Source organism: Anser anser, assembly GCF_964211835.1.
Source record: "Anser anser genome assembly, chromosome: 3".
NCBI lineage: Eukaryota > Metazoa > Chordata > Aves > Anseriformes > Anatidae > Anser > Anser anser.
In genome coordinates, this window is record NC_139722.1 from 51,618,008 (window position 1) to 51,631,313 (window position 13,306).

Here is a 13,306-nt window from a genome sequence, read left to right on the forward strand (position 1 = left end):
AACCTCATCAATGCTTTCACTGTATGTCACCATGTAAAATAAAGAAGGCCAAATGTGTGTCAGTGCTCCTGCAGTGTCTACACAGACTCAAGCTTGAACACACCCCCACAGCTATTTAGTTATCAGCACACACCTTTGCATGTAGTTTTGGCTTGTGCCATGTTGTAATCATTTAGATGCTGGCTGGGGCTGCTCCAAGAGATGGCACAAGTCTGGGAAGTTTCCTAGTGAATACACTGAAGTAAGACCACCCTGAGGGGGGAAGGGAGAAAGTTTAAGTAGGAGTATTGCTGTGTGCTTCAGCCTGAGGACTGGCTTTGACCCAAGACCATTTTGTTTGTTAGCACAGAAGTCACCTTTACAAATGCTTAAAAAGACAGTCTGCCCTACAAAGGTTATAGGCTAAAATTAAGGCAAGAGTTATCAGGTAGACACAGAGACAGCTGCAAGAAAACCGTGAAAGAGGAACAGTAGTAGACAATGATCTCCTGAGTCCTGGCTCCTGTATCCACTTGAAACATTATAAGAAAAATGATTTTTGGTTTGTCTATATGTTACAGACATTGTTTTCAAAAGTACTGTAAATGCAAGGACATCTCTGGTCCACTTAAATCTAAATAATTAGAGTTGTTTTCACTTCTGGATAACAGCTGTGTGCTAAAATATACAATCATGGTAGAATCATTTGGTTAATCATTATTTACTAGTGACTGTTTCTCTGAGATACAGGAGGAGCTAGACAGCAGGAAGAGTCTCTGGTAGAAGTCTGCACACTTCGTGGTTATAGCTCTACTCACACCTAAGTGACTCACTGTCTGAATGTATCTCACATTCTATTTATTTTTTTTTTGATTATTCTGTGAGTTGAAGGAAGTCCTTAAAATGGTATTTTCCTGCCTTTTAGTTGCCAGAGAAAAGATCAGATGCTTCTTTACAGCATGAATATACGGTTGTGCAAATTGGGGCAAAATCTATCCTGCCATTTTTCAGCAGCGCTCATAATGACAAAGAAGTAGAGCAACTCCACTGTTCATAAAGGCAGAATGCAGATCTCTTATGTGAAGGAACAAGATGAACAGTTCCTCCTTGGCATCTCCAATAGATGGGCCAATTTGGTAGTGACCTTCCTCTGTTAAATATGCCTTAGGGAGGGACTGAGTATAAACTAGTCAATCTATTATGAAAGAATTCATAGAATTTATATGAATCCAGTTTTAGTGAAAAATACTTAAGTTCTTCAAAGGGGAAGAGATTGATGATTTCTATTCCAGATATATTTTGCCTTTTCTCATTGAGAGTTTGGCTGCTCCGCAGAATATTTTATCAGCCTGCATATTAGGATTAATAATTAAAGCACTAATATATTTTTAACTATAAAATTGCAAATGCAACCATAATGCAGTTGCATAGAGTCTACTTAGCATGCCTGCTGTAAAAAGGGACTTATGAAATTTTCATGAATGTTTTATATTGCAGATAGGCGGAATCATTCAGTGTTTAATGCTGCTTAATAATAACATTACAAACAGTTTTCTAAGGAGGCAAGCTGTGCTGCCAAATATATATGTTGTCACCCATCCCACCAAAAATAAGCCTTCTGATGATTACAAGCTTATACCATACATAACTTGCACATGCACACACGTACTCACAGTCACTGCTGTGCTCCCTCATCTCTGTCTCTCTATACTTACAGATCCTCACATGGAGTAAGCAGCAAAGCATGATGCTCATCTTTTAAATGGGTAATAACTTCAGCCTCACTGAGTTACCATTTTCCCTCCACAATTCCATGCATCTGTCTGGGCAGATGACAAAAATAAGGTGAACAGTGAATGATAGAGCATTATGACATTTTAATCATTGTTTTTAGTCACATTTCAGCTAAGAGAGGAGCTGAAACTAGAAAGAATGAGAGGCAGTGAGCTAAGAAGAAATGCCTTTGACATTACGTGTCACACCTTATCAGCATGTTCTCTTTTAAGCAGATACCATATATCTCTTTCAGCACTTTCTATACTGTCTTTCATAGAAATATGTTGGAAATGAGGGAATAATTTACAGGAAAAATGTACATAACCTTACAGTGAGCTTTTGTTGTTGCTCATTTTTCAAAATGCTGGCTATGTTCGTTCATGATTGTGTATGTCACATGAGATTGCTCCTGCTTCCTCTCTGGAAGAATTTAACTTTCCAATCAGGAAGGGGGTAAAAGGAAACCACTGAGACTTCAGTTTTATGGAGGATTAGTCAGGAGATGATTAGTCAGTAAGTGACCAAAACCTAAGTAATCTGAGAAGCTTTTTTTTTTTCTTTTTTTTTTTTTTTTCCTGAAGGGATTTGCTACCTACAAGACATCATTCTTAGGTATTCAGGCTGTTATGACACTTAGCGGCTTGAATGGGAAATTTCACTAAGTTCTCTCATCAGACAAGTATTTGAAGACCAGCTGTAAAAAGGACACATTTAGATTCCTATCTAATTCAGTGTGCCAAGACTCTGGCCAGAATTTTGCCAACCCTTATCTTAAAAGCAGACAGTCACATTCCTGACCCATGAGCAGTTTCTCCCTAATCACTGCTTTTTTATTTGAGTATTTTGAGTTAAGAAAATGGAGAAGAGGCAAAAACAGCTTGTTTGTTTATTTGGCCAAAAGTTCTTACATAATTGCTTGCACCCATTTTTTTTCCAATGCCCAGATGAGAGAACGTATGAGGTGTCCATGTGAGCGAGCTTATGGAGTCTCCATTGATGTCTAATGCACAACAGAATCACAGTCTGCAGGGGGATGCTCTCTGACCTTTTGGATGTAGCTGCAGAATCTGGTCATTCCTTCACATTTCAAGACATGAAAATTTATTTTCCTGCAAAAGAGCAGAGCACAGTTTCTTTTTTCATAACAAACTTCCCATGAAGTATTTGTTCTTCAGCATTTTTGTTCCTCAAGCCTTACTTTTGTGGTTATCTCAGTTGTTTTTCCAGACAAATGCTCACGTGATTTAGGATCAACCAGCTCTGTTTTATAAGCGTTTGTTACATTGGAAGACAAAATTATTTTGAAACAGTCAATGAGGTGTGTGAATTTCCTGAAGGAATTCGCATTTTATGGCTCTATTTTACCTGAAGATTACAAAATTATATTAATTAGTTAAATGTGTTTCATTGATTATATTGTGTCTTAGTGTCTTCCCCCCTCCCCCCCCCTTTAATTTAGTGAGAATTCATCCCAGTTCAATGTGTCTGTGCAAGATTCAGGATTTGCTAAGTATATTTAACCCCTTTAGAAGTAAATACAACTTTTGTTATATTCAAGAAGGTAACAACGTGTGATCCATTCATCCAGAAAATAAAGTTTATCATATTAAATAAGTATGGGTAACAACATTTTTGAACCGCTGTAATGATGTCCCCCCTCTTCCACGTAATTGTAAGTAAATAAATAAGTTGATATGAATCAGGCTGGAATGATTTAGGATATCTACAATCAGACAAGATCTGAGAATAATTTTTCATCGGTCAGAACAGTGTACAATTACAGCTCAACCATCTTTGAACACTTGTAGAAGCAATGTTTGTGGTTACATAGCTCTTCTCAGTAAAAAATACTGGTTGAAAGCGTCCTTTCCCAAATTCATATTTTGGGGCTATATAATAAGATAAAGCACAGCAGGACTCCCTTTCCAGTTAGCATATAAGTTCTATACCAAGAATTAGACTCCCTGATGGGTCACCAAATACTTGGATTTGGAGTCATTATTGATCATGAAAAACTCTAAAGAATTTAATAGACATTATACTAATAGCAGTCCTAGGTTTATTAGATTTACCCCCTGTTAGCTTCCCTCTAGCAATCGACATAAAATTGCCACTTTCACAACACTGAAGCTGCTCTCTGCCTCCTTCCCAACTAACGAGACGTACTGCTTTCAGCAGCTGGAAGTGCAAGTCTTTGTCCCAGACATGCAGGCTTGCACCATGGTATGCCTCCACTATGTGTGATTTGCCCTTCTAAGTCACTATAAAATATCCTGTGCTCTAAGGAATCCATGGAAGAAGGAGGACATCAGACAAATGAGAAAAATGAACATAAGTTGGGAGGTTGTTTATAGCTTTACTGATTTTACAGTCATTCCCCTAAGTAAAACCCCCCAAAATATTTTCAACCTTATTATCAAAAATCCAGAAGCAAATTCTCATTTGATTCTTTATGATGAACTGTTTAAAATGCTTTGTGAAACACAGTACAGTGCAAACACTGTGAACATTGTAATAGATGCAGACAAATTGAATTGTTGTCACTGAGCTATGCATTGATTATCAAATGATAAACCCATGGCTGTTTATCTGTAGGGAGAAAACACTGGACCCCTAATCACTATCTGCAAAATTTTTCAACAGCCTTCAGTGAAATAGAAAAGGCCACTGTAGTCCTACAAAGGCCTTATGTCTAATAATCACTGAAATCCAAAAATGTCCCCTTGTTAAAAATCAGTCATCATTATTTCATGTTTCATGATCATCTCCACATATCTGAAAAGTCTTTGGTAATGGGAACCTGTAAAGGAGAGTTAGAGTGCTGTGTTCATTTGATTTTTGTCCTGCCTGCTACCATGTGGTCTGGCCTAGCCAATAATAAAGTAATTGATTTTACTTTACTTTCCAGTGGCTTAAAGAGCAGTAATTAATCTCCTTACAGTTTTGTTAAATGCAAATCCCATAAAGCTGCCTAATGTGCTTATGAGACCAAAACATCATGCCAGTGGCTTAGGATCTGAATCATGCTGCTAAATGTACCCTTTTGCTTAGCTGCTACTGATGAGCATACAGATGGGAGTGGGGAGATGTTGAAAACTGAATTCTGTGGTTTTATGATCATATCTACCACAAACACTACCAAACACAAATACAACAGGGAAACATTTTAGTTTTGGCTAGTGCTCAAGGCTTTGTGTCTGATATAGGGTGGTCAATTGAAGATAATGGGGATTTCTCCTTTCCTAGTGTAATTTTGGCAGCAGATTTAAAGGATTTCCACTGAAAAATAGATGCTTTCAGCTACAGCTGATGATGAAAGCTGTGGCTCTTCAGACATCTCTGAATATATAGAGGCCAATTGGCTCAAACTTGGAGATGGAAAAAAAGAAGGCATTAGTACAAATACATCCTCTCTCTTTTTTGCTAACTTTCAATACAACAACAGTTAAAAATAATAATAATAATAATAAATGCCTGCTGATCTAATCTGATGACCTAATCTGACCAGCTAATGTACCATTTTACCTAATGCAAAAGTGATCTTTAGCCAGAGGAACATAATACATGTTATGTGGTTACTAGCTACAGAAACATTTGGTTTTTATCACAGAGCATGCATACAGAATGCAAAATTAACATGTATGCATTTTCAAATTCTAAGTTTTCTAGCAGAGAACCTTTAAATAGCATCAGTAACAAAATAAAGGGAATGATCTGACAAGAACACAGTGCAGTCACAACGCTGAATATAGATTTCGCTCCTTCAAGTGTGGATTAAAGTGAGCTGGAAATGAAATAAACAGAAAAGCCTCAGAAGTTTAGAGCTGAAAGGAAGTCATCCATCACAGTGGAGGAATGTTTGATCTGATGTACAGTAGTTTAGCTCACAAACTTCATTGCTAAAAACATTTATCTCTGTGCTCACTGCAAATTCTAATAATAGAAGGCATGTCCTGAAGAAATTCAATATGCCCAGTAATTGTGAGCATCAGTCTTATGGAATGTGTAAAAAGTAGACATGGTGGATGTTTAGATACAGTCTGTTTGTCTGTGTGCTTAATGATGATGATGATGATAATAATAACCATAACAACACTTACATAAATTGCCTCAGCAATTTAACAAGCTCTTATATAATGTACTTAGAGAATATGTTTAAATGTTTACTTTTTAACTGTGCAATTGAATGCTCATGGGAACTTTTCTGTCTTTCCTTTACCTTATTCTGTACACTCCAATCATATTAATCCATTAAGATTCTTATAATACTTGTTGCACATTATGGTTTTCACACTATACAGATGTATTGAAAAATATAGTCTGTCCCAAAGGGATTATTAAAAAAAAAATAATTAAGTGAGCAACAGCTCATAAGTAACCCAAGATAACCGGTTATGTTAATGCAAATTTAAAAATATCATCCACAAATAGTCCTCAATAACAGATCTGGTTAGCATGTCTGTTTCCATTTTCTCTTCTGTGCTTTTTATGCATAATGTTTGAACAGTCTATTCTGCTTTCAGGCAATACAGAAGTTCATATGTATTGTAGAGTAAAGTTTTCCTGGATACAACATACAACTTTACCCTTTATTGAACTGTTCTTATTTTAGTCTTTCCAGACTTCATGAATGTGAAAAAAGTAAGCTTTGATCCCTTCCATTTTCATTAAAACTCTTTATATTCATCAAAACAGACATCAAATTTTCTGGGGCAACAGCCGTAGATGTGAAGAGATGTGATTTGTTATGTGTATGCATTGTATATAACTGGATTACTTAGCTAGATACTGAAAGGATCTGAATAGAATAAAAACCTATACAGAGAAGATAGACCATATGTATTAAATATATATGTGATCAGTGAGGGAACATATGAACAATCTTGTTTAGAACATATTTAAAAATCTGAAGTCCTTGTAGGTTCTTCTTTTTACAGGTACTTTTCTGTTGTTATCATTTGTATTTACATCTTAGTATTTAAATAGCTCACTAGCTTATTTACTAATTTGCTCATTTACTGTTTGCTTCTACCTTTGCTAGGCAGCTTTTTCCAAATACTTTATGAAGTACACTTTCAGAATATTTCTATTACAATTTCCTACAATTTTTAATAACATAGGTAATTCCTTACTGAAAAGTACAATTCATTTTATTCTCTTGGAGAATGTTGTTGGTTTTAAAGGTAGGTGCCAAAAAGAGATTTTTTTTTCTCATTTATCAGACACTTTTTGGTTGGAGAACCACTTCTTTTCAGGACAATTCTTCTAACCAGCTGCTGCCATTGCACACAAGAACAATGACACCTTTAAACTTGTCAGTTCAATTTTGCACTCATCTTCTTCATTTACCATATTCTGAAAGTCCTATAATTCTTCTTGTTGTAGGTCAGATTCTAAATCAACACATCAAAAGAAAAGTATTACAGGTTCCAGAAGGTAAGACACCCAAGGGATTTTAATTTAAAATTCTATCCAGTGGTGCCATAATATCACATCATGAACAGATATTGTATTGACAGTTTTATTGGAATATTGAGTTAACTAACAGCATTGTTGATCAACTGAAAGAACATTTATGTCCAGATAGGAAAGGGATGAAAACAGTGTTGGCTAAAATGCCTCACATATCTACACAAGCTGTCACTGGCATATGGTCAGATGCCTCTAACAAAGCTTTCTGGAAAACTACAACATTAACTATAAACATCAGTAGTAGTTTGTTCCTTAGGATGATCTAGCACTATTTTACTAGTACTGTCAGAGGTGTCATTATTGGAGAGTTTATACTGAAGTTTATGACAAGTTTAAACAATCTGGAAATCTTAATGTTGTGACTACTGTCACAACAGGTATGCCTTGTTAATCATGTTGGCAGTGCTATATAAAAAGCCTTTCATGAAGCCTCACACTGATTAAACAATACTTTAAAGGATTGTATCCTCAGGCTTCACTAAGTACAGAGACAGGTGCTATGTCAATAAGGACACAAATTGAAAAGTAACATCACAGATTAAGCTAGTTACTGGAACACTCACAAGCAATATAGCAGTATAACCTTTGTCAAATCTGATCTTGTTGTCAATGCACTCTTCATAATTCATACAGGCAACACTGAAATCCTGTCAAAAGATGGTAGCAGTATTTTGTATCATGACTATCTAGAAGCCTTGTCTGAAAAGTTTAAAACCAAATGCAACTTACAAGCAAAGGAAGGTTGAGCATTAGTAATTTCAACAGCTGTAACATTATCAATTGCTAAAAGCAAATAATGCATACAGTAACTAGCTGCAAAGCAGACAGGTGTCTGACAGCTAGGCTTATTCTGTAACCCAAATCTTTCTATATGCTTTAATAGCAGGAAATAGAAATGAGAATACTGACATATTTTGTATGGGGCTTAGCAGCAATACTGCTGGACTGCACAGAAAAATCCTGCTTTAGTCATAGTCTTTTGCCCCATTTTGTTTTGGTCACCATAAATATAAAAGCAGCTCTAACACCACAAGGAGTAACTTTTTCTTGCCACTTAAATTTTAAAAGGTAAACTGTGAAGACCTATATTAAATAATCTAACACCATAGATTAGAAGGAATTAGTAAACAACTGTTAGAAATGTATGATCGTTTTGTAACACTGCTTTCAGTGGGCATCTCAGGAAGCTGCAGAATGAACTAAGTGTCTGGAGCCAGAAGTAGCTCATCAAGACGAAATAATAAACAGGTAATTCAGGTGGATCCTCTTGCTGAAGATTCTAACTGTGATGATCTTACCAGTTGTTAAAGGATTGGCTTCTCTATTAATTGAGGAAAGATGGAAATAATGTCAAATCTTAATAAAGATATGAGTCAGAAAAGAGAGTACAAACATACAGACTCTTCCTAGTGATCTAAGATAGAAAGAATAATCCTTCACTGTCACTGCAGATGAATTTATGTATCAGTTCCAGGAAAGTTATAGAACATTAAACAAGCAATAAGTGACAGGAAAAGCGGTAGATTCATCATTGCAGAGAGTCATGTACAATGGATGAACTAACTCTGCAAACTAATTCCTTTAAAAATGGCAAAGCAAAAATTGTTCTTGACAAAACCTAAGCTGAACAGAAAAATCATTGGAATGATCCTTAAATATATGTTACTTAAAAAAACTCCCTGAGCACTCTTGAATTCCTGCAACCAAGTTATGATGTATTGGAGTGGAAGAATTTCAGTCACATGCCTTATTCTGTCATCTGCATAACTTAAACAAATACATCTTTTTGCATTGTCTATCACTATTTGTTGAAGAACACCTTTGTCAAAGAAACTGAGTTCACTCAGGAAAGTCATGCACCACTCAAATCTGAATAGTGTTCAATGTATTAGTAAAGGTCTTCACAAAAATAAAACCTCATGTGCACGTTTGTATACAAGATCACTGAAAGCTTCTTATCAAAAGATGAAGCCCTAATGGTGGTGATAACAAATAACTTGCAGGTTGACAACAAATAACTTGCCAACACTTATGTCAGTATTGTTCAACATCTACAGGAGTAATCAGTTAACCAATTTCAGCTCACATCTTAACATACAATTTAAGTCAAAACTAAGGATTTATACAAGTTAAAGCCACATTGATATCTGCATGTTCCATGCTATTAATTACTGAATCATAAATCAAACATACTGCAACCTGACTAAAGCACAATTTCACCTTTGTAGTCAGCAAGCCAACAAGAAAATAATTATCATGGGTTTGGTAGAAGCTGCATTTTTTTCAAACATGCTATCTTCTATCTCCCACTTCCGTGCTGGAATCTTATCTTTCACAGGCTATAAATCCTTCCTTTCCTTGTTTCTGATAGCAAGATAAACAACTTGATGACTCTCTCCACTTGAAACAGTCTTCTGCTTTACAAGGTACCAGCTACCTTTTCTCACTGTCCAACCAATTATCATATATTATTACGTTCAGTGCAATTTTTTTTCAGCCTGCATTTAGCTTTGAAGTATGTTGATTCTATTAAAGGAAAGTTCTTGCTTTCTTGAAAGATTCTTTCCTTCCTTTCCTTTCCTTTCCTTTCCTTTCCTTTCCTTTCCTTTCCTTTCCTTTCCTTTCCTTTCCTTTCCTTTCCTTTCCTTTCCTTTCCTTTCCTTTCCTTTCCTTTCCTTTCCTTTCCTTTCCTTTCCTTCCCTTCCCTTCCCTTCCCTTCCCTTCCCTTCCCTTCCCTTCCCTTCCCTTCCCTTCCCTTCCCTTCCCTTCCCTTCCCTTCCCTTCCCTTCCCTTCCCTTCCCTTCCCTTCCCTTCCCTTCCCTTCCCTTCCCTTCCCTTCCCTTCCCTTCCCTTCCCTTCCCTTCCCTTCCCTTCCCTTCCCTTCCCTTCCCTTCCCTTCCCTTCCCTTCCCTTCCCTTCCCTTCCCTTCCCTTCCCTTCCCTTCCCTTCCCTTCCCTTCCCTTCCCTTCCCTTCCCTTCCCTTCCCTTCCCTTCCCTTCCCTTCCCTTCCCTTCCCTTCCCTTCCCTTCCCTTCCCTTCCCTTCCCTTCCCTTCCCTTCCCTTCCCTTCCCTTCCCTTCCCTTCCCTTCCCTTCCCTTCCCTTCCCTTCCCTTCCCTTCCCTTCCCTTCCCTTCCCTTCCCTTCCCTTCCCCCTCTCTCTCCTTTGTCTCTCCTTTCTCTTTCTCTTTCCTTTCTCTTTCTCTTTCCTTTCTCTTTCCTTTCTCTTTCCTTCCATCTTTACTAGTTACCCTAATGAAGGATTTTTCTCTTTCTATAAACTCTGGCTTGTATCGTATAGATATACCATCCCATTTGGAGTTAGCTCAGAGTAGCTCTTAATATAACTCTGACAGTGAGGTCGCCCTGCGTGAGTGGTGACAGCTGGATCCAAATATTTGAAAGTTCTCATTGCTTTCCAATTTAGCCCAAAAGACAGAAGGATTTTAAAGACATCTTGATATACAGCAGACATTTGAGAAGAGCTCCCTCCACAGATGCCATGGCTGTCAGAACATGACTGCTAGAATAGGCACTTTAGTACCTCTTACTACAGTTTCCGAAGAGAAACACAACTACTGCAGGAGTGGAGATCTAATAAATAGAGCTGATAAGATCAGGAATGGGCCTGGTTATTCTTCTTTATACAGAAACTAGAGATAACGGCTCCTTAAATTTGGTGTCTGCACAAAGCAGTATTTAATGTTTTTATTAAGGCTATCAAATAGTCTTGCTTAGGAGAGAAATCTAGAGCCCTTGTAGGAAAAGCTTAATCAAGAAAGCTAACAGGGAAAATAAATTAGTTACCATTAGAAACATTCTGTCCTCTGACCATATAAACAGAAGCAGTGAAATAAAAGTAAAAGGAAAGAAAAGGGTTTGCAAAGAATAGAAGTTTAAAAGACAAAGTCAGTATGGGAACTGGCTTCATACAGGCTTTCTTGTGGTGATAAAAATAATATCATACTTTAGCATGTATAATCTATAGCATTCATGTTGACATGCACCTAATGCATAGACACTTATCTGAAAAGATCATCTATCTTGACCTTCTCAAGCTGACTGCTAGCAGTAGTGTCAGCTACCGCTTGTGTCAACTACCGCTAGTGTCAGCCTTATAGAGCTGCAGGCTGTTTGAATAGCTACCCTGCCACAGCAGGCTTCTGATAAATCCTTCCAGCAAGAGATGTTGAAACACGCACCCCATTATTGATGGTGTTACTCAGACAATACTAGTCACAATACTTTTTCTTTTCAGCTCTAGAATTGCAGATTTTGTTCTTGTTTCTCAGATTCTGTTTTATTTTTCAATAACAGGATATTGCTTTTAAAAAATATTTTGTTTCCATATAAGAAAAAGAAGTGTCAGCGTAGAAAAAAACTGATTTAATTTCTTTGCATTTGATTTATTTCCAACATCCGAGCATTTCCTGAAAAGCAAGTGAAATCATGGCTAGACTGACAGACAACCATTTCTTTTTTTACATTTGCATAATGCACAAAAATAGAAGTGTACTGAGCCTCTTTGAACAGAGACTGTAATGAGGACTGTTACTGTACAAAAACATCTTAATAGAAGCCACCACCCATTGGACAAGAAATCAATTGTATAAACAGATCTAGAATGTATAAATGTAAAAATTAGATCTCATGGTAACTTCTCTTTCTTTCTAGATCAGATAAGAATGTATATTTAGAGCATGATTCAATAACAACTTCCATATGCACTACACAAGTATTGTATATTAAAATGTCATCATTTTTATGATGGTCTTGTGAGGTTTTGATGTTCTGATTAAGAGAATTTTGGAAGCTCTGCATTGGTAAAGATGTAGCTTTCCTTTTCCAGGGTGATCTTATTGCAGCTTTTCAATACTTAAAGGAGGCTCATATAAAAGATGGAGAGCTACTTTTGCTCAGTCAGATAATGACAGAACAAGGGGAAATGATTTTAAACTAAAAGAGGAGAGATTTAGATTAGAGGTTAGGAGGAAACTCTTCACTCAGAGAGTGATGAGGCACTGGAACAGGTTGCCGAGAGAGGTTCTGGATTATGTGATGTGGTTGAAGTTGAACATCCCTGGAGATGCTCAAGGTCAGGTTGAATGAAGCCATGGGCAGCCTGATCTAGTGGATGGCATCCCTGGACCATGGCAGGGAGGTTAGAACTAGATGATCTTTAAGGTCCCTTCCAACCCGAGCCATTCTATAATTCTATGATTTCACACCTGTGAGGATATGATTGCTGTGATCCAACTGGTCAAAGTGGCCATGACTGTTTTTCTTAGAAAGGAAACATCTTTTCATCAATTTACAATTTCCAGTACAACCACACAGTAAACTGTTAAGCTTGGCTCTAATATTGAAATCCGAACGACATTTACAACTAGAAGAAGAAAAATAAAAAATAAAAAAAGAAAAAAGAAAAAACACCACCACCACGAACAAAACCCTTCCTTTCTAAGGAATCAACTAATCAGGTGTGATGCTTCATTGCCTGCCATAAAACATGCTTTTGCAAACTTAAACTCATTAGTTTAATGACAGAAAGACTTGTGCAATTGCATCTAACCTGCAGGCAAGGTCTGGAATGAGAGATACAGTTATAACACTTTCAGTGAAGATTATAAATAGCGCAAACTTTCCCCACAGTCTAATGCATAAACCACTACCTACTCCATTAAAAAAAAAAAAAAAAAAAAAGGGATTGAAGAGTTTTATAGAAATGTTCTGCTATTTATTGGAATTCTTTAAAGTAAGGCATGTTAATAGCATGAAGGAAAAAGGAAAGAAACAGGATGAGGTTTTATGTTCTGTGTTATAATGTATGTATGTCAGACAAGATCATTTCAATGATTTTTCTGGCCTTAAAAACCTATGAGCTTATAGCTCATTCTTACATGTGTGCAGGACTTTAACTGGCTACATTATGATGATGAATGATCTTAATTTATGTAAAATTTTAATTTTTGGGGAAAAGTAGACATATATTGTCATTTTCTTAATCTTGTTCATAAAACTTGAAAATACCTCCTTTTATCTTTTATTTTAGCCTGCCTTGTAGCAACTTGACTGATAAATA

At 36.7% G+C, this 13,306-nt stretch overlaps 1 long non-coding RNA gene across 1 annotated transcript in view; it reads left to right on the top strand.

Annotated features, from left to right (window-relative positions):
- LOC310897701 overlaps positions 1 to 13,306 on the top strand; it is an 82,835-nt gene that overhangs the window by 65,285 nt on the left and 4,244 nt on the right. The window contains exon 2 of the long non-coding RNA XR_014582490.1: positions 7,141 to 7,191. This is a non-coding gene — a long non-coding RNA (uncharacterized lncRNA). The remainder of the gene's footprint in view (positions 1 to 7,140; positions 7,192 to 13,306) is intronic.